The following is a 25,357-nucleotide window of genomic DNA, read 5'->3' on the forward strand; positions in this document are numbered from 1 at the left end:
CTCTTGAAAAACCCACCACAAGATAAGCTGCTTCTTGGGTTTTTTTTGATAGCTATTCAGCAGCAGTAGTAATGTTGTCAAACAAACTGCTGATGAGGCTAAGGATCAGAGCTCAGGAGGAATCTCAATTCAACTTTTTTTCCATTATTGGTTGCTGACCCATCTCCCTTCTTGGAAGAGGGCTGGCCTCATAGAATCATAGAGTTGGAAGGGGCCATACAGGCCATCTAGTCCAACCCCCTGCTCAACGCAGGATCAGGCCAAAGCATCCGAAAGCATCCAAGAAAAGTGTGCATCCAACCTTTGCTTGAAGACTGCCGGTGAGGGGGAGCTCACCACCTCCTTAGGCAGCCTATTCCACTGCTGAACTTTACACTTATCTTTATTAAATAGCATCTTGTTCTCATTTGTCCATTTTTCCATTGTGTTCCGATCTCCTTGAAAGGGAGTTTGACTGCCAGACATTTTTTGCAATCCTGCTTGGAATGATTGCCTCCACAAACTTCACAACAATGGTCATAACGGCATATATGCCATTGGCATGTGCCCCTATTAGATTACCAATATGCCCCTCTTCCATCCCAATGACCCACATGCTTCTGCCTTTTGGGGTCGTACTTCTGTTTAGCATAGAGAGGACACGATTGAGAGGGGATCTGATAACCATCTTCAAGTATTTAAAAGGGTGCCATATAGAATCATAGAATCATAGAGTTGGAAGGGGCCATACAGGCCATCTATTCCAACCCCCTGCTCAACGCAGGATTAGCCCAAAGCATCCTAAAGCATCCAAGAAAAGTGTGTATCCAACCTTTGCTTGAAGACTGCCAGTGAGGGGGAGCTCACCACCTCCTTAGGAAGCCTATTCCACTGCTGAACTACTCTGACTGTGAAAAACTTATTCCTGATATCTAGCCTATATCGTTGTACTTGAAGTTTAAACCCATTACTGCGTGTCAACGCAGGATCAGCCCTAATCATCCCAAAGCATCCAAGAAAAGTGTGTATCCAACCTTTGCTTGAAGACTGCCAGTGAGGGGGAGTTCACCACCTCCTTAGGCAGGCTATTCCACTGCTGAACTACTCTGACTGTGAAAACCTTTTTCCTGATATCAAGCCTATATCATTGTACTTGTAGTTTAAACCCATTACTGCGTGTCCTCTCCTCTGCAGCTAACAGAAACAGCATCCTGCCCTCCTCCAACTGACAACCTTTTTCCTGATATCAAGCCTATATCATTGTACTTGTAGTTTAAACCCATTACTGCGTGTCCTCTCCTCTGCAGCCAGCAGAAACAGCATCCTGCCCTCCTCCAAGTGACAACTTTTCAAATACTTAAAGAGGGCTATCATGTCCCCTCTCAACCTCCTTTTCTCCAGGCTAAACATTCCCAAGTCCCTCAACCTATCTTCATAGGGCTTGGTCCCTTGGCCCCAGATCATCTTTGTCGCTCTCCTCTGTACCCTTTCAATTTTATCGACGTCCTTCTTGAAGTGAGGCCTCCAGAACTGCACACAGTACTCCAGGTGTGGTCTGACCAGTGCCGTATACAATGGGACTATGACATCTTGTGATTTTGATGTGATGCCCCTGTTGATACAGCCCAAAATGGCATTTGCCTATTTTACTGCTGCATCACACTGCCTGCTCATGTTTAGTTTACAATCCACAAGTACCCCAAGGTCTCGTTCACACACAGTGCTACCTAGAAGCGTATCCCCCATCCAGTAGGCATGCTTTTCATTTTTCTGACCCAGATGCAGAACTTTACACTTATCTTTATTAAATTGCATCTTGTTCTCATTTGCCCATTTTTCCATTGTGTTCAGATCTCGTTGAACTCTGTCTCTATATTCCGGAGTATTTGCCAGTCCTCCCAATTTGGTGTCATCTGCAAACTTGATGAGTAGTCCCTCCACCCCCTCATCTAGATCATTAATAAATATGTTAAAAAGTACTGGGCCAAGCACCGAGCCCTGAGGTACCCCGCTATTCACCTCTCTCCAGTCTGATAAAACACCATTGACAACAACTCTTTGAGTGCGGTTCTCTAACCCATTCCCTATCCACCTAACTATCTGAAAATCCAGATTGCAGTCCTTCAACTTATCCATCAGAACATCATGGGGAACCTTGTCAAAAGCTTTACTAAAATCCAAGTAAATGACATCAACTGAATTTCCCCGATCCAGCAAACCTGTTACTTGGTCAAAAAAGGAAACTAGGTTGGTCTGGCAAGACCTGTTGGAGACAAATCCATGCTGACTTCCTTGGATCACCAAATTGTCCTGCAGATGTTTGCAGATCGCTCCCTTTAATATCTGCTCCATTATCTTCCCCACAACAGAGGTCAGACTCACTGGTCTGTAGTTTCCTGGGTCATCCTTCCTCCCTTTTTTGAAGATCGGAATAACGTTTGCTCTTTTCCAGTCCTCCGGGACATCTCCAGTCCTTAAAGAGGTTCGGAAGATGATGGACAAGGGCTGTGCAAGTTCTCTGGAAAGTTCTTTGAGTACTCTCAGGTGCATTTCATCCGGACCAGGGGATTTGAACTCATCCAGTGCAGCTAAATGCCTCTCGACAACCTCTCTATCCATGTTAACCTGCCACCCAGACACTATCCTTTGGCTACGGCCATCTCTAGATGTGCCTAAACACTTTGACCTGCGGGAAAAAACAGATGTAAAATAAGCACTAAGCCTTTCTGCTTTCTCTGCATCTTTCGTTAGAGTTTGTCCATCTGCACCCAACAGTGGGCCTATTGCCTCCTTTACTTTACGTTTGCTCCTCACATAACTGAAAAATCTTTTCTTGTTAAAATGGGCTTCCCTGGCCAATCTTAGCTCACTCTCAGCTTTGGCCTTTCTGATGATTGATCTACAGTGCCTAGTAACCTGTAGGTACTCTTCTTTAGAGTACCAAGAGTACCTTCCAGCATTCTCGTCCATGGTATGACACTCATCATGTCTCTGAGTTTATTAAAGTTTGCCCTACGAAAATCCAACATCCGCGTCTGGCTACAAGCTTCCTTGGCTCCCCATCTCAAAAGGAATTCTATGAGGACATGGTCACTTCCCCCTAGGGTCCCCACCTCCTTCACCTCATCCACCAACTCTTCCCTGTTGGTCAGTATTAAGTCCAGTATGGCTGAACCTCTTGTGGGTTCATCTACCATTTGATAAATGAAATTGTCAGCCAGGCAGGTCAGGAAGTTGCATGACTGAGGATGCTTGGAGGATGAAGCAGAATTGTTCTCTCTTGCCCCAGAGGGATGGACCAGAACAAATGGGATGAAATTAATTCAAAATAAATTCCATCTAATCATCAGGAAGAAGCTTCTGACAGAGCGTTTTCTCAGTGGAACAGGCTTCCTTGGGAGGTGGTGGGTTCTCATCTTTGGAATCTTTTAAACAGAGGTTAGATAGCCATCTGACAGAGAGGCTGATACTGTGAAGGCTCAAGGGGGTGGCAGGTTACAGTAGATGAGCGATAGGGATGTGAGTGGCCTGCATAGTGCAGGGGGTTGGACTAGATGACCCATGAGGTCCCTTCCAAGTCTATTATTCTATGATTCTATGACTTTGGATATATGGGCCCACTTTCACGATCCAAGCGTTATGATCTTTGATATCCCATCTGGCTAAAATATTGTTGGATGCCCTTTCAGACATTAGAGTGTCATGGGCGATTGCTGCCGCATCCCCCAACATAGTTAATGCTTCCAAGACGTTGTTGAGGTGGCACACTAAATGCCACCCTTTCTCTGGATATGCACCAATCACCAACCCCATATATTCCCCATTTGAAGAATTAGCAGTGGAATTATGAGGCCCCCAATATGTAGCTGCTGTGCTCCCTAATCCTTCTCCTGACCTATTCCAAGCCACCGGCCCAGTAGGGCTGCCATCACTGGGTTGCAAAGGTATTTGTGTATGGACGGGGACCTGAGAAGCTAGTTCAACACACCCAACAGCAGCCACCTATGTCTCTGGGTGCTGCACGAAAAAAGGGGACGATTCTAGAGACCGTTTTGGCAGTCTAAATAAATGAGATAAGAGACTTTTTATCCTCTTATACTTGATTAAGCCACTGGACAGATTCTGTCTCACCTATGTCTCTGAGGCCTGCTCAGCTAATACTGCCTCCTCTGCACGTGCTGTTGCCATAGCAACTGCAGCCCTCCGTCTGCCCCCCCCCCTCGTTCCATATGGCGACCCCAGCCTGTCATTGCTGCCTAGGGCCACATTCCCAACTGCATGCTCCAATGCGGGGCCTACTTGCCCTGCCCCTGAGGCTGACCCACTGGCCAGTGGGCCACCAGGCAATCCTGTCTGTCCTGTCAGCCTGTTCTCACCCTGTTTTTCTTGCCTCTTTTTAGGCACCATTATCTCCCTTCAAACCCACAAGACCGTTAAAACGGACCACAGGGCTTCTAAAAATCCCTCCTCCTGTAAAGGGCTTCTTTCCTTTAATCTTTTTCCTTTTTAATTAACGTCAGTGTGGACTGTCAAAACGGACCAGGGGCTTTCTAAATATACCTCCCCATTCAGTAATGGGATTCTTTCCGTTAATCCTTTTTCTTAAAATTATGGTCAATGTGTTCCATGCTCTGCTGATCGCACCTCGTTAGCACCTCATTAGCACCTAGGGTCAGCTGCAAGGCTTAATCAGCCCATTTTCTCCACAGCACTCAACCCATCCAAATGTCTGCTTGAGGGGCCAAGGGGAAAAGAGGACAGGCCCGCCCAGACTGCTCCTTTTACCACTGGCCCCTCCCCTCACTGCTGCCGCTCCATCACTCTCCACTGGGGGCTTTGGGAAAGAGAGTCAGAAGGCTCCCCCCTGCAGCGTCCCTATTGGAGCTCCATTCCCCACTGCAGCAAAAGCCCCCCCTGCTGACTTTCAGGTGCTCTTATCATCATCATCATCATCATCCCCAGGACCAGTCTTCCTAACCCAACCAATTATTGAGTACCTATATATCACCTGTCAGGTTCCCTCACCTCCCTTCTTTAGTTTATTTTTATATGTATTTCACTTGGGTTGCTTCCACACAAGATTTTTCTCTCCAGTTTTGCATCCAAACTGCTCTGGAAAATCCACACAATGGTGTCCTTTAATTGTCTACTTCCCAGGTGTTTTACAATGGACATTTCCCCAAACCTGATAGGATAGCTTTGAAAATGTCACAGTCATTGCTCCTTTGTATTTTATGGGATTTGGAAGGTGAAACATTTTGAAGATCCCACCCATACTTAAGGCCCCACAAGTACCACTGCCACTCCTGCCACTTGAAGGCTTTTCCAGGCTTTAAAGAAACAAACTGAAAATATTGCAACATACAAAAACTTTATAATGATCTACTGTCATGATTTATGATCTCATCAGAATTATTTTCTTACTTTAAAAATATGTTTTTAACCCATTACATTGGAGAGATCTCCTGTAATATTTACTCCGATGATATCAGAGCACAATGGTAATTCCTGAAATGGGTGCAGTTTGGTAATTATAACCATAAGATTAATATTATGGGTTTTCCTTTAGATGGTAATAGGAAACCACAACCTGCTTTCAGCCCATCTCTCCTGAGCCAGTACTCCCTGGAATTCTGCCCTGAGAATATGGGGAGAGTACACAATAACTTTTCTTGGAAACTACACCACTGCTTTCCCATGGAAACAGATTGACAGCAAGTGAGTCTGTTCATCCAGCTTTAATTCCAAGCAGCCTATGCACTCCCCAGGTAATATTTCCCTATTCTTCTTCCTGCTTTTATTTTTCAATCCAGATGGAAATGCCATGCCCAACTTAGGCAAAGAATCTGCAACACACATACACACAGATTCATATCAGATCAGTGCAGATGCAGATAATGAAAACAAAATTGTCCTGCTCTAAAGGGTAGTGAATAAAACCACGAGAGCACGGGAAAACATAATTAAGTGGCACAATTCAAGTCTGTAAGAATACAGTCAGAGATTTATCCCCTGCACCTAAGTCTCCAGTTCACCAAGGGAGAAGAAATAATGATGGCTGAGAGCTGCTATAGAAACAAATTGCCTAAAGATCATTGTTAGACAAATGACAAGGTTGCTATTTGAAAATGGGGGGAGGGTGTTAGGCATTACATCCTTGCTATTTTATTCTGTTTTATTCTCTATATTATCCATGGAATGACCAACAGGCAAGAGTTGGTGGATGAAGTGAAGGAGGTGGGGACCCTAGGGGGTAGTGACCATGTCCTCATAGAATTCCTTTTGAGATGGGGAGCCAAGGAAGCTTGGATTTTGGATTTTCATAGAGCAAACTTTAATCAACTCAGAGACATGATGAGTGTCATACCATGGACGAGAATGCTGGAAGGGAAGGGAGCATGTGAAGGGTGGGCGCTACTCAAACAAGAGCTATTGCATGCTCAATCAATGACTATGCCAGAAAGACAAAAACACTGTAGGAGCTCTAAGAAGCCTATTTGGATGAACAGAGAACTTCAAGAGGAACTAAGAAAGAAAGGGGAAATGTTCAAGAAATAGAGGGAAGGACAGAGCTCTAAAGAAGAGTACCTACAGGTTATTAGGCACTGTAGATCAATCATCAGAAAGGCCAAAGCTGAGAGTGAGCTAAGATTGGCCAGAGAAGCCCCTTGTAACAAGAAAAGATTTTTCAGTTATGTGAGGAGCAAACGTAAAGTAAAGGAGGCAATAGGCCCACTGTTGGGTGCGATGGACAAACTCTAGCGGAAGATGCAGAGAAAGCAGAAAGGCTTAGTGCTTATTTTACATCTGTTTTTTCCCACAGTTCAAAGGGTTTAGGCACATCTAGAGATGGCAGTAGCCAAAGGATAGTGTCTGAGTGGCAGGTTGACATGGATAGAGAGGTTGTCGAGAGGCATTTAGCTGCACTGAATGAGTTCAAATCCCCTGGGCAGGATGAAATGCACCCGAGAGTACTCAAAGAACTTTCCAGAGAACTTGCACAACCCTTGTCCATCATCTTCGGGACCACTTTAAGGACTGGAGATGTCCCAGAGGACTGGAAGAGAGCAAATGTTATTCCGATCTTTAAAAAAGGGAGGAAGGATGACCTGGGAACCTACAGACCAGTGAGTCTGACCTCTGTTGTGGGGAAGATAATGGAGCAGATATTAAAGGGAACGATCTGCAAACAACTGGAGGACAATTTGGTGATCCAAGGAAGTCAATATGTATTTGTCTCCAACAGGTCCTGTCAGACCAACCTGGTTTCCTTTTTTGACCAAGTAACAGGTTTGCTGGATTGTGGAAATTCGGTTGATGTCGTTTACTTGGAATTTAGCTTTTGATAAGGTTCCCCATGATTTTCTGATGGATAAGTTGAAGGACTGCAATCTGAATTTTCAGATAGTTAGGTGGATAGGGAATTGGTTAGGGAACCGCACTCAAAGAGTTGTTGTCAATGGTGTTTCATCAGACTGGAGGGAGGTGAGTAGCAGGGTACCTTGGGGTTCGGTCTTGGCCCGGTACTTTTTAACATATTTATTAATGATCTAGATGAGGGGGTGGAAGGACTACTCATCAGGTGTGCAAATGACACAAAATTGGGAGGACTGGCAAATACTCCAGAAGATAGAGACAGAGTTCAACGAGATCTGAACACAATGGAAAAAGGGGCAAATGAAAACAAGATGCAATTTAATAAAGATAAGTGTAAAGTTCTGCAACTGGGTCAAAAAATGTAAAGCATGCCTACTGGATGGGGGATATGCTTCTAGGTAACACTGTGTGTGAACGAGACCTTGGAGTACTTGTGGATTGTAAACTAAACATGAGCAGGCAGTGTGATGCAGCGGTAAAAAGGCGAATGCCATCTAGGGCTGTATCAACAGGGGCATCACATCAAAATCACAAGATGTCATAGTCCCATTGTATACGGCACTGGTCAGACCACACCTGGAGTACTGTGTGCAGTTCTGGAGGCCTCACTTCAAGAAGGACGTCGATAAAATTGAAAGGGTACAGAGGAGAGCGACGAGGATAATCTGGGGCCAAGGGACCAAGCCCTATGAAGATAGGTTGAAGTACTTGGGAATGTTCAGCCTGGAGAAAAGGAGGTTGAGAGGGGACATGATAGCCCTATTTAAGTATTTGAAAGGTTGTCACTTGGAGGAGGGCAGGATGCTGTTTCCGTTGGCTGTAGAGGAGAGGACACGCAGTAATGGGTTTAAACTACAAGTACAACAATATAGGCTAGATATCAGGGAAAAAAATTGGCGTTCATTAACTGTATTAACCGTGGCTGGAAGGGAGTGGTGGAGTGTCAAGACTTTATCCGTGAAATGGCTTGCAAATGCCTCACAGCTGATGGTCAATTTCCTACTATTTCGGCGCCCTTCTTCCAGGGTGATGAGAGATCTAAGAACCCTAAATAGTCGAGCTGGGCGAGAGCTAGCGGATGCAATTTCTGCGGCAAAGAAGTCACGTTTAGCCGCTTTCACTGCCATCTCATACTCCCTCATAAACGTGCAATAAGATGATCTTGTAGCCTCGTCACGAGCCTTCCGCCACACTCACTCTAGTCGTCTCAATTCCCTCTTCTTCTCCTGGAGCTCCCCGGTGTACCAGGGTGCCAGTTTGAGTCGAGGGCAGAGAGGATGTCTGGGAGCAATCTCGTCTATGGCAGTTGACAGGCGGGACTGCCAGTCTTCCACCATGGCCGCCAACAAGATGCCAGGAGATTTCGGGTCGTGCAGAGGATTCTGTAAACCAATTGGATCCATGAGACTCCTTGGGCGGGCAAAAATACGCCCACCGCCCAAGTAGGAAGGGGGTGGGGTCTTGATCCGAGCCTGTAGGGCGTAGTGGTCTGACCATGGGACGGTCAAGGCCGTATCCAGAGCCACCTCTATCCCAGCGCCGAAGATCAAGTTGAAGGTGTGGCCAGCCTGATGGGTGGGCCTGGCAACAATTTGCGAGAGCCCCAGTGTCACCAATGGCCAACACCAGGTCCAAGCCAAGTCCTGGGGACAGTGCGTCCGCATGGACATTGAAGTCCTCCAAGATAATAAGCCTGGGGTACTGCAAAGCCCAGGAGGCCACCGCCTCCAGCAGGCTTGGCAGGGCATCTGGTTGCGTGTTGGGCGGACGGTATACCAACCAGATGGCCAAGCTCTCGAACAAGTCCAACCCAAATCTGACACACTCCACTCCCGCGATGTCCGGCGCCGGGAGAGCCTTATAGGGGAAGGCCTCCCAGACTAAGATTGCCACCTCCTCCTTTCCTGTGGACCCGGGATTGGTGCAGGACCCCAAAACTTGGGGGGGGGGAGTTCTTTTAAGGCGACTGTTTCGCCACCCCTCATCCAGGTCTCGGTCATGCATGCAAGGTCGACCCCAGACTCCGCAAAGTATTGTTGCAGAGTCGAGTCCTTGTTGTTAATTGACCTTGCGTTGCACAGGACTAAGACCGGGTCCACCCTAGCCTCCTCCCCAGTATATCTGGGTATGGGAAGGAGGTTAGAAGGGCAGCGAGCACGCCTGGGGTGTCTGCCGTGTGACCACGGTTTGGCCAAAGGACTATCACAAGTGCTCACTGACCTTCTCTTGTCCAACCTCCTCCCCCAGCCATATCGCCCTCAGCCCATTATGGGTGAAATCCCGGCCCCAGCTTGGGCCAAGGAACCAATCCCTATGAAGATAGGTTGAGGGACTTGGGAATGTTCAGCCTGGAGAAAAGGAGGTTAAGAGGGGACATGATAGCCCTCTTTAAGTATTTGAAGGGCAGCATGCTGTTCCCATTGGCTGCAGAGGAAAGGACACACAGTAATGGGTTTAAACTACAATGATATAGGCAAGATATCAGGAAAAAAATTTTCACAGTCAGAGTAATGGGTTTAAACTACAAATACAACGATATAGGCTAGATATCAGGGAAAAAAATTTCACAGTCAGATTAGTTCAGCAGTGGAATAGGCTGCCCCTCACTTTTATGAGGCTATTGTGAGGGGGTTTTCCACTCTCCATATACATACATACATACATACATACATACATACATACATACATACATACATACATACATACATGCATGCATGCATGCATGCATGCATGCATACATTCGGACATACATACATACATTCATTATTGGTTCTATGATCACTCAAAGTGGTGGATGCAGCCTTGAAATCAAACTGCGAATAACACGGGGCCGGAACGCATTGTTAAGCATGAACTGTGGAAAGATAAGGATATCAGCCTTAATATAAAGTGCTGGCTAGTCAATGCCATTGTCTTCTCCATAACAAGCTGGATCCTGAAGAAAGAAGACAGGAGGAGAATAGATGCTTTCAAATTATGGTGTTGGACAGGGATAGTCAAACTGCGGCCATCCAGATGTCCATGGACTACAATTCCCATGAGCCCGTGCCATCATTGGTGGGGACCACACAGTGGGTGGGGCCCTCACCAAGACAGACAAGAGTTCTAGCCAGTTGGGTGAGGGTCCAATCAAAAAGCACCTCGCGCTTTCCGACTGGGCCCTCACCTGGACAGGCCATGACAACCCAGGCGTTCTAGCCATTGTGCTCCTGACCACTGCAGGGAGAGGAGGTCAGTAGGGCTGCCAAGTGGGATGAGAATAGAGGCTTGGACAGGCTGCACCAGCCCTTTTCGCCCCAAGGCTATCCTAACTGTCCTAACTGTCACGTCCAACTGTAACTTTGCCTCAGAACAATGACAGAGCTGGCAGGAGGCTGGTGAGTGTGCTCCCTTCCTGCTCCCTTCAGGCCTTCTGGGAAGGACCTTTAACAGCCCCTGACTGAGAGGAGGGAGGTATTTCCAGGAGCAATGCAGGGGAGCCTGATGGCATTCATTTTGAGGGTGGGGAACTTTCCCCTTCTGCCAAACAGTTGGCTGACAGGGAGGCCACAGAAAAGCCCCTTCTCACTTAAAATACTGCTCTGGCTGGGGGTTAGACACAGCCAAGCCATGTGTATTTCTTCTTCACAACTCTCTGCAGATTTGAGGCCTACTGCAAACCATTATTATGCAGACAAAACTGGATGCTATTGCAGAGGTTCTTTTGTCTCCTGTTTCATCTGCACAACAACCCTGTGTAGTGGGCCTCAAGTCTTTCAATTCAAAAACAGCCTTTGTGGGAGGCCTTAAATGTTTCTTCACTACAACCCAGTCCAAAGTAGCTGATCTTTGAGCTGTGATTCCAGGGTCTCCAGGCCCCACTTGGAGGTTGACTATCTCTGGGTTGGAAATATTCCTAGAGGTTTGGAAGTGGGACTTCAAAATCATACAATGCCTCAGAGTCCAGCCTTCAAAGGAGCCATTTTTGCCTGTAGATATGATCATTATACTACTATGGTAGGGACTTGCAGGCTGCAATTGGCAGTGAGTGGTGCAGGTGTGTGGCTATGCAGGCTATGACCAGCCCTTACCAGCAACTGTTTGTATTTTGGGGCACAGACATACAGACCAGCATCAATCCTGTGAGTCTGGAAAGTGCAGGACGTTCTAAATAAAGAATATTTACAGCCTGAAACTGTACATAGTGAACTAGTAAATGGCTGGAGAGACATGGGAACTGTAGTGATTTTTTTCAACCTTGGTCTTGCAAATAAAAAAACAGTATAAAAAACCTTACTAAGGTCAAGACTGCTGTACACAGAGAGACTTCCTCCTAGGGTTGCCAGCTTCCATTTGAGGCTCTTTACCTCACCTCCCTCATGGGGAGTCAACAACAACCTGTGCGGGAGGCCTTAAATGTTTCTTCTCTACCACAACCCTGTCCAAAGTAGCCCTTTCTGCCTGGGGAGCTAATCTTTATACTCTGCAGGTGAGCTGTAATTCCAGGAGCTTTCCAGGCCCCATCTGGAGGTTGGCTACCCCTGGGTTGGAAATATTCCTGGAGGTTTGGAGGGGGGACTTCAAAATCGTACAATGCCTCAGAGTCCAGCCTTCAAAGAAGCCATTTTTGCCTGCAGTTAGGAGGGAGTGGTGCAGGTTATGTCCTTCCTGGGCTATGGGCAGCCCTTACCAGCAACTGTTTGTATTCTGGGGCACAGACAGGCAGACCAGCATCAGTCCTGAGAGTCTGGAAAGTACAGGAAGATCTAAATAAATATTTACAGCCTGAAACTGTAAATAGTGAACAAGTAAATGGCTGGACACACATGGGAAATGACTTTTTCCAACCTTGGCCTGGCAAATAAAAAACCAGTATAAAAAAACCTTACTAAGGTCAAGATTGCTGTGTACAGAGAGTCTTCCTCTTAGGATTGCCAGCTTCCCTTTGAGGCTCTCTACCGCACCTCCCTCATGGGGAGTCTGCTATGGGGAGAGGAAGGGGAGACAATTGGAAAATGCTTTGAGACACCTGAGGCCTGCTGGGTCACTGCGACCCATTCCCAGTTCTCTCAGACATCTCACAGCCCCACATCACAGGTTGATTATTGTGAGGAGACAAACAGAAAAGGTGTTTGTAAACTGCTTTGAGACTCCTTTGGGTATTATTACAACAGGGTTGTACCCTATTACAACAGGGTACAAAAATCCGTTCTTCTTCTAAGGAGCAACCATGAAAGAAGCATGTAGGCACATAACATTTTATCAACAGTGAAAAATGGAGACCGAAGGAACAGGGTGGACACCTGTTTACTGTGACTACCCCATGTGTATTAGAGCAGGAGGACATTTCAGTATCTGTGGCCCAATTCACAGAAGGGAAATGACGCAGAACTGGGGGGAATTGGTTGCCATGTAATCTTCCCCTAAGAATAGTCTCCAGTCTGATTTTCCCTTCACGTGTCTGGAAACCTCATCTGTATCCACTATGCCACAATTCCCAAAGGTCAGTCATCTCCCATACTCAATGAGCATTCCAAACCACAGGTTCTTGACACCCATATCTCCACACCCATGCCCTCATTTGTCACCACACCACCACAACCTCCCACGCAACACACACATTATACCCCATGCCCTTCCAGACTGGACAGCTCGTCCCCTTCAACTTCCCACCGCCAAGCTCTAGCACCCGTTGTATTCCTGGTTACAACAAGCTTTGCCCCTAGTGTGTGTGTGTGTGTATATATATATATATAGATAGATAGATAGATAGATAGATAGATAGATAGATAGATAGATAGATATAATCATAACTCTCATACAAACACAAAAATCCAGCATTTATTATTAGCAATGGCACAAGTTGAATAGTCACATGTTATTTACATATTCCATGTCCATGAAAGTGCTTTCCGTGCATTAAACTTAAGATAAAATGAGATCTGCTGAATCATCTTATCCTGCCCTCCAGCTGTTTTCAGCCAGATACCTCTGAGTGTTCTCACCAGGTCATAAAACTGATGGATGGACAACATTAAAAGCAGCTTTAAGCCCAATTGTAGATTATGTATGACATGCCCCCAATTTCTACACACTTCAAGGACTTGTCAAAGATTATTAGGATTTTAGTGGTGGAGGTTGCTGAGATTTTCAAATTTGCACAAGCAACGAATTGCCAAGTATTATTGTCACTTCTGTACTACATCTGAAGCCGCTTTAGTATGAGACTCTCAGAGCTGTCAAGTTAAACACATTTGGAAGGCATCAGAAATGAAATATATATATATCAGTTTCCATAAATCAGACCATATCTCTAGTTGTTTCAAAAAAGTTGTTTATCATCTCTCTTGTTTTTATCATTTTTTACTTTCACAGTTTTTATTTTCTTGATTTCCTGTTTCATGAGACTGAAATTATTTTTGTTGCTACCGGATAAAGATTAACAGTATGAATAATGGCTTAAAACAACTTCAATAAGAATACCAACTAAAAGAGCTTGTAGTAGTTGTGACCCATTCTCTCAAGCAAACTCAGGTCATGTGATCTCCACAACACATCAGCCACTGCAGTCCTAATTTCCCTCTGAAATAACAACAAATATACCACTAAACTCTGGAAGTCAATTTTTGGCAGTTAAGACAGTTCTCTAAAGTAGCGATCCCCAACCTGTGGGCTGCGGACCACATGTGGTCCTTCGACTAATTGAAGGTGGGCCCCGAAGGACGTCTTCTCCCCACCCCCCGGCCCTTTACTTCATCCCCCCTGGCCCTTTACAACACACTTCGGGTGTCATTGTCTCCCATCACTCCCAGATGGGACTATTTCGTTGCAGAGAAACAAGCTCAGGGTTCCCATTGATTTGTCATTGTCATGAGTTAAAATTTCCATGAAAATAAAATGTTCCTTATGTTCATTGTTGTGGTGTGTCTGTATCTTATTTTGAAGGGATGTTTAAACATTACCATAGCGATCAGAGAGCATTAGGGCAGTAGTTGAGAGTAGAGGAGTAAACTACCCCCCCCCCCACCAGGCCTCAGTAAAAGGCGTTGAGTGGTCCCCGGTGATAAAAAGGTTGGAGACCACTGCTCTAAAGGATAAAACATTCCAATACTCAGTAGGAAACATTCCAATACTCATTCCAATACCCTATCCTATACAGTGTTTTAAGTATCACAGAGGACAACAAAAATACAACATCTTTAATGGCATCCAAAATATAAAACAGCATACAAATTAGTTCTGTGATACAGCTCTATAGAACTATAAAAATTACAGCACAGGACAAAAGGTACAACAAACTTTATCATCATAACAAACAGGACCGAATTTTTCAGTCAACTGACTGCTAGCAAGAGCAAACTTAAGAGAAACTGCTCTTTCTTAGATCCAAACTAGATGTGACAGACTCCTTGAATACTACTCCTTGAATACTAACACCAATTTAAAGTCATTTTAATATGCTGTAAGGTGCTCTTGTTCCCACACCTGTGCTTTTTCAAGTGCTGAAATAGCCACAGGTAGTGGGATGGGAGGGGGGGTGTTCAGCACTTCCAGCACTTCCTATTATGACAAGCCAAAAGAGTCAATACACTGTATTAATGATCACTTTGTTGAGAGTAGATGCTCTTGAGAGTAGATGCTTCTTGAAACATAGCATTTTTACTTGTGATACTGATGAGATTTGTAACTACTTGATTTGACATATGAACTTATCTGGATTGCAGCTAAATGTTGGATATTACATTGTTATTGTGAAATAGCAGTTTACTATTGGATTTTCTGTGTGGACAACATGATCCAGTTGTAAATGACTGCCTTAATGGAAAGGTACTGTAATAACCATGGGTATGGGGATACATTAATAGCTATGCTCAGATATATGACAAGATGATACTGGCTTTAAAAAATCCCAGAAGTGCCACAATTGTGCAGAATATGGCTGAGAAGCATAGCTGATTTAAATTCCCATTTGGGGCCCCTTCCCTTCCCACCCCCTTCAGGCCCATCATTGGCCATTTGGGGGGGGGGGAGGAACAAACAGGTTGACATGATCATGCATGTTCATATCACGCAATAAATGTTTAATATAAATGTTTAAATATATATATATTGAACTTTCGCCCATTCAGAAAACCCTTCTAGAGCCATCGAGAAGCCCAGAGTTTCACGAAACCCTGGTTGAGAAAACCTGCACTAAATACTTAAACATTAGGTTGCAGTATGAAACAAGACTGCTGAAACACAGGATGTACTATTGGATGAAGGCTATTTTTAGACCAAGTTGTGGACACCAACTGCAGCTCCAAATGAATTATGCAAACAACCCATGACAATTTTTAAGTCCAACTATGAGTCAGAGTCGGGGGGGGGAGTAATACAATCCATGAAATACTGTAAACAACCTTTAGGAAACCTATAATAGAATCATAGAATCATAGAGTTGGAAGGGGCCATACAGGCCATCTAGTCCAACGCCCTGCTGAACGCAGGATCAGCCCTAAGCATCCTAAAGCATCCAAGAAAAGTGTGTATCCAACCATTGCATGAAGACTGCCAGTGAGGGGGAGCTCACCACCTCCTTAGGCAGCCTATTCCACTGCTGAACTACTCTGACTGTGAAATTTTTTTCCTGATATCTAGCCTATATTGTTGTACTTGTACTTTAAAAACCTTACTGCGCGTCCTTTCCTCTGCAGCCAATGGGAACAGCATCCTGCCCTCGTCCAAATGACAACCTTTCAAATACTTAAAGAGGGCTATCATGTCCCCTCTCAACCTCCTTTTCTCCAGGCTGAACATTCCCAAGTCCCTCACCCTATATTCATAGGACTTGATCCCTTGGCCCCAGATCATCCTCATCGCTCTTCTCTGTACCCTTTCAATTTTATCGACATCCTTCTTGAAGTGAGGCCTCCAGAACTGCACACAGTACTCCAGGTGTGGTCTGACCAGTGCCGTATACAATGGGACTATGACATCTTGTGATTTTGATGTGATGCCCGTGTTGATACAGCCCAAAATGGCATTCGCCTTTTTTACCACTGCATCACACTGCCTGCTCATGTTTAGTTTACAATCCACAAGTACCCCGAGGTCTCGTTCACACATAGTGTTACCTAGAAGCGTATCCCCCATCCAGTAGGTATGCTTTTCATTTTTCTGACCCAGATGCAGAACTTTACACATCTTTATTAAACTGCATCTTGTTCTCATTTGCCCATTTTTCCATTGTGTTCAGATCTCGTTGAATATTGTCTCTATCTTCTGGAGTATTTGCCAGTCCTCCCAATTTGGTGTCATCCGCAAATTTGATGAGTAGTCATAGAATCATAGAATCATAGAATCATAGAATCATAGAATCATAGAGTTGGAAGGGGCCATACAGGCCATCTAGTCCAAACCCCTGCTCAACGCAGGATCAGCCCTAAGCATCCAAAATCATCCAAGAAAAGTGTGTATCCAACCTTTGCTTGAAGACTGCCAGTGAGGGGGAGCTCACCACCTCCTTAGGCAGCCTATTCCACTGCTGAACTACTCTGACTGTGAAAATTTTTTTCCTGATATCTAGCCTATATCGTTGTACTTGAAGTTTAAACCCATTACTGCGTGTCCTCTCCTCTGCAGCCAACGGGAACAGCATCCTGCCCTCCTCCAAGTGACAACCTTTCAAATACTTAAAGAGGGCTATCATGTCCCCTCTCAACCTCCTTTTCTCCAGGCTGAACATTCCCAAGACCCTCAACCTATCTTCATAGGACTTGATCCCTTGGCCCCAGATCATCCTCATCACTCTTCTCTGTACCCTTTCAATGTTATCTACATCCTTCTTGAAGTGAGGCCTCCAGAACTGCACACAGTACTCCAGGTGTGGTCTGACCAGTGCCGTATACAATGGGACTATGACATCTTGTGATTTTGGTGTGATGCCCCTGTTGATACAGCCCAAAATGGCATTTGCCTTTTTTACCACTGCATCACACTGCCTGCTCATGTTTAGTTTACATTCCATAAGTACCCCAAGGTCTCGTTCACACACAGTGTTACCTAGAAGCGTATCCCCCATCCAGTAGGCATGATTTTCATTTTTCTGACCCAGATGCAGAACTTTACACTTATCTTTATTAAATTGCATCTTGTTCTCATTTGCCCATTTTTCCATTGTGTTCAGATCTCGTTGAACTCTGTCTCTATCTTCCGGAGTATTTGCCAGTCCTCCCAATTTGGTGTCATCTGCAAACTTGATGAGTAGTCCCTCCACCCCCTCATCTAGATCATTAATAAACATGATCAAAAGTACCGGGCCGAGCACTGAGCCCTGAGGTACCCCACTACTCACCTCTCTCCAATCTGATGAAACACCATTGACAACAACTCTTTGAGTGCGGTTCTCTAACCAATTCCCTATCCACTTAATTATCTGAAGTTCTCTGTTCATCCAAATAGGCTTCTTAGAGCTCCTGCAGTGTTTTAGTCTTTCTGGGATAGTCATTGATTGAGCATGCAATAGCTCTTGTTTGAGTAGCGCCCACCTTTCACATGCTCCCTTCCCTTCCAGCATTCTCGTCCATGGTATGACGCTCATCATGTCCCTGAGTTTATTAAAGTTTGCCCTACGAAAATCCAACATCCGCATCTGGCTACAAGCTTCCTTGCCTCGCCATCTCAAAAGGAATTCTATGAGGACATGGTCACTTCCCCCTAGGGTCCCCACCTCCTTCACCTCATCCACCAACTCTTGCCTGTTGGTCAGTATTAAGTCCAGTATGGCTGAACCTCTTGTGGATTCATCTATCGTTTGATAAATGAAATTGTCAGCCAGGCAGTTCAGAAAGTTGCATGACTGAGGACGCTTTGCAGAGTTTCTTTCCCAGCACACATCTTGGAAATTGAAGTCACCCATGATGACAAGGTCCTGCCGCTTGGATATTTTCTCAAGCTGCTCACAAATTGCGACATCTACATCCTCTCATTGGTCAGGCGGTCGGTAGCAGACACCAACCACCACCATGTTTTTTTCCCCCTCGCTTATTTTCACCCAGATGCTTTCCACTGTAGATATGCTCTCCTTCACTAGAATTTCCTGACAGGTCAGCCCTTTCCTCACATACAGTGCTACTCCTCCACCTCTTCGATCTATTCTGTTTTTTCTGAACAGTTCATATCCGTCCACCATTACATTCCAGTCATGAGAATCATTCCACCAAGTTTCTGTGATGCCTACTAGATCATACCTTTCCATCAGCATGAGAATTTCCAGCTCTTCCTTTTTATTGCTCATGCTTCGGGCGTTAGTATAAAGACATCTGAATCCTTTTACTTTTGGTTCCCTATGAGCTGGCCTTCCTGGTTGGGCTGCTCCTTCCTTACACTCCGTATGTTGAACGTCTCCTTCCCCTTGTGTCTTCAGTTTAAAGCTCTTCTGCTGAATCTCCCCAGGTTCTTGCCAAACACATTCTTCCCCAACTTTGATAAGTGCAGTCCATCAGGTGCTAGTAGGCCTTCCTCAAGAACGCCTATCCCATGGTCCCAGAAACCAAATCTCTCCTGCCGGCACCAACTATGCAGCCACTGATTCACCTCCATTATCTTCCTCTCCCAATGCATTCCTCTTCCCTTGACAGGCAAGATTGAAGAGAATACCACTTGTGCCCCCATTTGCTTGAGATTCCTCCCTAGATCTTGTTAGTCTGTTTTAATAGGAGCGATGGCATTCATGGACATGTCATTCATTCCCACATGGACCATCACAAATGGGTAGCGATCCGTAGTTTTGAGGAGTTTGGGCAGCCATTCTGAAATGCTTTAATTTTTGCCCCTGGCAAGCAACACACCTCTCGGGTTAGGGGGTCGGGCCAAGCCACATGGCGATCTATTGCTCTTAGCAGGGAGTCTCCAATTACCAGTACTCTCCTTTTTTTTTTCTTCTCAACACCATTTCCTTCTATCTCCATGGCCTCTTCCATTTGTCTTAGACTTTGTTTTGGGAGCTCTTCCAACGTTGACACTTGCACCTCCTCTGCAAAGGCCTGAATCTATTCTGGAGCTCCAAAGGCCCCGAGAACCGTCTCGCTCTATGTCGTTGAGTCTTTTAAACTTATTGGAACAGCCTATTTCTTATATGATAGCTGCTTTATTATTACTAGTAACACAGCCCATTTTAAAAATGGGCTTTGAAAGGGTCAGGGGAAGGCCCCCTCGACGGGTCCCTCTCAGCGTTGTTGCCAGCCGACGGGCTGCGAGGGTGCTGAAAGGATCTGGCACCTCTGTTGCCCCCGCAGCTTCTCTCCTCGTGTGCAAAAATGGATGCTGTGCTGCTGCTAGCAAGCAATGAGGGAGGGTGGGAGATGGAGGGGGAAGGTCAATCAGTGAGTTGTGATTTGTCACAGGCCACCTCACAGGGGAGAGGAAGTGTAGGCAATTGTAAACCACTTTGAGACTCCTTTGTGTAGCAAAAAGTAGGGTACAAAAACCCAGCTCTTCTATATGACTCAGGTAAAATTAATGTCCATGCCTCGGGCTAAAATTCTACATAAAGTGTCAGCATAGTCTGCACATGTGCAGAAATTTATTTTTTTATTGTGAGCTATTTGAACTCTCAAATGAAAGCAAGTCTTTGCTTTAACACTTAATGACAGTGCATGCAACCAGCAACTCAATTGCAGTTTATTACAGGGTAACTTGCACATCCCTATTTTGTTGTTTTTACATACATCCAAGCACACACACTTGTATGTGCTGTAAAATTCAAATGTGTGCATATTTGGAGCCTTAGATATAATGCAGACACTACTTAGGCCGGTGGTCCCCAACCACCGGGCTGCGGCCTGGTGCCGGGCCGCGAAGGCCCTGGCACCGGGCCACGGCTCCCTCTCCCCGCCCCTCCCAGCAGTGAGAAACTTCCCAGGCCGCAAGCTTGCGGCCCAGCAAGCTGCTTACCATGGGAGGGGGGGAGGGAACCAGGGCCGCACACGCGCAACGGGCAATCGCACTCCCTGCCGCCGCTGGTCCGCATCCTCTAAAATGTTGCGGAGCACTGACCTAGGCCACTAATTAATAGAGCTGCCATAAGTTGACTGAACTTGACACACATCACAGTCACTACCTAGCCCAAGACTGCCACAACCCTTCTGTGAAAGAAGCCTGTTAGGCCACTGAAATCAAGGAAGAAGGGACAGCCACAAACAGGGAGGGCAGAGTTCACGGAGAACAGTGCTAGATTGAAGAGGTGAGAGGATAAGGTGATTCTATGGAAGATATAACTAAATGTAGAGGAAAATAACAAAAAAGCAGAACAGATAACAATTATAATCAACAAGTGTTTGTTGAAGGTGAGAAGGCCTGTGTTACATGCAGACCTTTCCTCTCTTATCTTTCAATGTTATCTTCCTCTGTAACCAAGAAATTGCTTGCATTTGATTTGGTCGACCACGAGATATTGGTATTCCTCCTTGGTGGGACCGGAATTAGGGAGACTGCACTTCAATGGCTGGTCTCCTTTCTCCAGAACCGGACACAAAGGGGACACAGTGGGGGAGGAATTGTTGGAGCCCCGTGAACTCCCACGTGGAGTGCCGCAGGGGGTGATACTCTTTCCCACGCTTTTTGACATTTATATGTGCCCTCTAACCCGGCTGGTCCAGGGCTATGGGCTGGGTTGCCAGCAGTATGTGGAAGACACCCGTTCTAATAGACGGCTGGTCGGACTCCCCCCCCCCCCGATACAGTTGCCAGATGTTTGGAAGTAGTGACTGGATGGCTCAGGCAGAGCCGCCTGAAACTCAACCCCTCCAAGACAGAGGTCCTGTGGCTGGGTAGAAGGGGGCAGGATCAGGAAGGGCATCTCCCATGTCTGGACAGTGTGCAATTAACACTGACACCGGTTGTCAGCAATTTGGGGGTGACCTTTAATTCTTCCCATTCCATGGAGGCTCAGGTCACTAAAGTAGCCCCGTTGGCATTTTTCCACCTTCGCCAAGCTCGGCTACTAGCACCCTACCTGTCTTTGGAACACTTGGCCACAGTGATCCATGCAACAGTCACTTCCGGACTAGACTACTGTAACTCACTCTACGCAGGCCTGCCCCTGACTTTGATCTGGAACGTACAGCTGGTACAAAATGCGGCTGCCAGGGTCCTCACTAGAATACCGTGGAGGGCCCATATTCAGCTGCTGCTTCACCATCTGCACTGCTTACCAGTCTGTTTCTGGGTAAAGTTCAAGATTTTGGTATTAACCTTTAAGGCCATATGAGGCTTGGGTTCCACTTTCCTGCCGGACTGTTTGGTTGCTTTTGCCCCCTGCAGGACGCTTCGCTCTGTGGGTATGAATATACTGGTTGTCCTGCACCCCCGGGCTGTTCGCCTGGCCTCGACCCAGGCCAGGGCCTTTTCAGTCCTGGCCCCAACCTGGTGGAATGAGCTCCCTGAAGAGTTAAGGGCCCTGCCGGATTTGTCAGCTTTCCGCATGACAAGATGGAGCTCTTCCGACAGGTGCATGGTTAACACCAGGGCAGAACCAACTAGGGCCCTTTCCCATGGTTTAATAGATCTACACCCACTTCCCAGTGGAAGAAGTCTTGGCTTCCAGCAGAACAAGATGGGAGGAGACCAATTGATTAGAAGTTATCACTGCTTGTTGCATATTGTAAAGTGGGGGTTTTATGGGGTTTTACTGGCTTTTAACATTTTATTATATGAACCACGGGTTCTTAGCAAAATAACTGATATTTAAAAACCTCCATTAATGAAGAATCTCCAATTCACAACGGAAACTATTCCAGTGTTGAACACATTCCACCATTGGAAAGTTCTTCCTCAAATTGCTATAATTTGCATCCATTAGCTCTGGGCGTGTCATCCAACACAACTGAAAACGTATCTGCCATATCCTCTGCATATCATCCTTTTATTGGAATGCAGCAATGATATCACCTGACAAGTATCTCTTCTCCAATGTAGAGCTGCCCAGTTCCTTCAGGCTCTATTGATAGGACATAGTTTCCAAGTCCCTCATCAGATTTGTTGTCTTATGCTGGATTCCTTCCAGTTTACTGACGTATTTCCTAAATGGTGGTGTCCAAAACTGAACACATCGTTCCAAGTGAAGTCTAATCAAAGTAGACTAATTCAGCAGTATCAATACCACATCTGACCTTGACACTACACTTCTGCTAATGCAGCTCAAGGGAAATTCATCTGGCCTCAACCAGAGCCAGGAACTTTTCAGTTGTTGCCCCAACCAGGTGGAATGAGCTCCCCGGAGAGCTAATGGTCCTGATGCAACTGTCACAGTTCTGCAGGGCCAATAAAATGGAGCTCTTCCACCAGGTCTTTGGTTGAGGCCAAATCATGATTCTTAGAAATGTCTTGCTTGGAAGATAATGATATTAAACACTTCTGTTATTTTATTCACTGACTAATGTAATTTGTGTATTGTGCACCTTAATAAATATCAATTAATTTTTAACCTTTGTCTGATTCTTGGAAGTACTATAGGAAGATACCCCCCCCCAGTGCCTTCTTGGTCACAGCCACCTGTGTATTTGTTCTGAGTCCTCTCTGTCCTGGACAGGATTCAAGGCACCTTGCTTTAGTTCCCTGATAAAAGTTACCTTTGGATTTTTAGGGAGATAGGGAACCAATTCAAGAGTGGTGGCAACTACCACAGAGGGTGCAGGGTTGGTTTGGCTCTTTGCTTTGTAATTTTGGTCCTCCTAGAAAGGAGCCTGAGAATGGGGTGTCTGGGGAATGGCTTCTCCCTCTCAGCCCCTTCAGGGCAGTTCTACATGTTCCACCCACTCCCACTTTGGCCTCTGCTCCCATTCTCCCATGCCTATTGTTCACTGCACATTACAGTCTGACATTTCCCTGGCCATCAAACCTATGTCAATTTACAAAACTGATGCCAAAGTCAGATCCCACCAATTATTGGTGCCATCCTCTATTCCAATGTGGCTGGATTACTGTCTGAAGGTACTTAGTGCCCATGTACTATGTACTATGAGCCACATATTTCGTCAAAGCAGGGGTTGTAGTATTTTCAATCACATGCTTAAGAGAAAAGCGAGCTTCCTTATCTTTCCTCACTGCTTTTGCCTGGAGGCATCCTAATTCTAACCCCAGTGATGAAAGAGAATAGTAGCATGTTTTATTCCATTTATTGCCATCCTATTCATTGGCTTTGTACTTGATCTTCTTTGGAAACTCTGCCCCATCTCCATTGTGGATAACAATCTTGTGTTAGTTATGATGGGAACTCTTCTGTATTTGCAGAGCAAAAGAGAAGGAACAATCTTCAGTCCTTGCTCTAACCACTGCCAGTCCATGCTACTTATCTGGAACTTCCTTTCTACCTCAATGCATAGTTCTACAAATTATTATTTTATTTATTATTCTTTCTCTGTAAAAGGGACACATCAAAGGCAACTAAAATGTATCAAAATTCTTTGTGCTCGTCTAAGGCTAAGGAAATAGAAAAGGGAGTGAGAAGCAGTCTAAAGATTCAAGATTGTGTGCCCTTTTGTTTCTTTTTTGCATGTTGACAAACCTCATGTGTAGTCATTATCAGACATTGCACAGATATGCCAGGTCATTAGGATTAAATGTTAATGCCCAACATTAGAGCATAAGAACATACATTCAGTACTTTCTGTGGAGGGGGGGAGATCCTCTCCCTCTTTAAAATAGAGATTAACAGAATCTTTCTTTTGACAAAGAAACCTCACCAGAGAAGTGGCAGAGAAGTGCATTAAAAAGTATCTCCTCAGAGTTTCCTGTAATATATTACAGAGTACATTGCCTATACTTTTGGCATCACAGAACAAAATAAACATGCACTGACAAAATGTACACTGCAGGCTACCTGGTAACAGCTTTATTCTCCTTTCAGTCAAATAACCATACATCATATTTCTTGCAGTTATGAGAAATAGATATTATTCATCATATCCTCTAAATTAAATGACTCTGGGGAAAGTTTCTCTTATCTTCACACAGCTTCTGTTAAACTTCAAAGCTAAAGTTCCCTACTCACCTTTTCTACAGCAGAGGGGAAAGTTGGAAATAGGAATGTGTTTATGTAGGGAGAGTGCCAAAAGTAGCAGCTCTTTGTAAGCTCAGAAGTCCAGTGAAAAGTCAGAAAGGCAGCAACCCCAGCAGGTAATCCTTTCTCAAGCAGACAGAGCAACAGATTTCCAGTTTCCTCCTGCTGGAACAATTCACTGAACACAGAACAGTCCCTTCAGCCATAGAAGAAAGGGACAACAATGCCAAGAGAACAGCATGAAGAAAGAACAATAGTCTCTTACCTTTCTTTCTTCAGAAGCCAGATGAAAGGAGAAGGTCTAGGTTAGGCAGAAGCAGGGGAGGGGAGAAGAAGATACACGACCGCTTTCAGAGCAGCACGAGGCCTACCCCGCCTTCAGAAGCTGCCCCTGTCAGATTTTCCACCAGCAGAAATGCAGCCAAGTCCCTGCCCATGCCTGAAGAATTTCCTGAACAGCGTTCTCATTTTTTTTTCTAACTGCTTTGAAACCACACTCTGTCTTTTATTTCAATAAGGCTTTGTCAGGCCAAGTTACAGCTACTGGTCTGGCTCCAGATATCAATTGGCAACACATGTGTTTTGCGTTACAGGACCCCCCTTCCCCACATACAAATCCACCCCTGCGCAAAACACAGGAACTCTGTGTGTTTAGTGCTGGAAACTATGAGGGGAATCGTTTCAGTAACAAGTGTGGATGGTATTAATATTTCCCTTCAAGAGTGGGTGGTTCTTCTGCTCCACTTTTTGCCTTGCATCAAAGATTTCGAGCTAACTGCCACTGCTGTTAAGTCAACTTTCCCAAAGAAGGGGGATTCAGATTTCTGTTCAAGGCCACCCTTCTTTTACCTATGGTTTTGCCTTGTTTTAATTTCAGTTGCAAAAAAGGAAGGCTTATTTTTAGAATCTCTCAGCAGATTACTGCTGTATACTAATCCTGACATGCATGGTTGTAAACTGCCAGGGCTAAAAATACGACAA

General features: G+C 45.4%; 1 protein-coding gene across 2 annotated transcripts in view; it reads right to left on the reverse strand.

Annotated features, from left to right (window-relative positions):
- SGCD (sarcoglycan delta) overlaps nt 1-25,010 on the reverse strand; it is a 349,857-nt gene extending 324,847 nt beyond the window's left edge. Inside the window, exon 1 of one of the 2 annotated variants that reach the window (XM_077326433.1) lies at nt 24,642-25,010. The gene's annotated coding sequence lies outside the window, so the exon portion shown is untranslated. The remainder of the gene's footprint in view (nt 1-24,641) is intronic. The other variant, XM_077326432.1, reaches the window with a different exon arrangement.
- Between the last annotated feature and the right edge of the window lie 347 nt (nt 25,011-25,357).

The sequence above is a fragment of the Paroedura picta genome, chromosome 3, assembly GCF_049243985.1.
Source record: "Paroedura picta isolate Pp20150507F chromosome 3, Ppicta_v3.0, whole genome shotgun sequence".
Classification (NCBI taxonomy): domain Eukaryota; kingdom Metazoa; phylum Chordata; class Lepidosauria; order Squamata; family Gekkonidae; genus Paroedura; species Paroedura picta.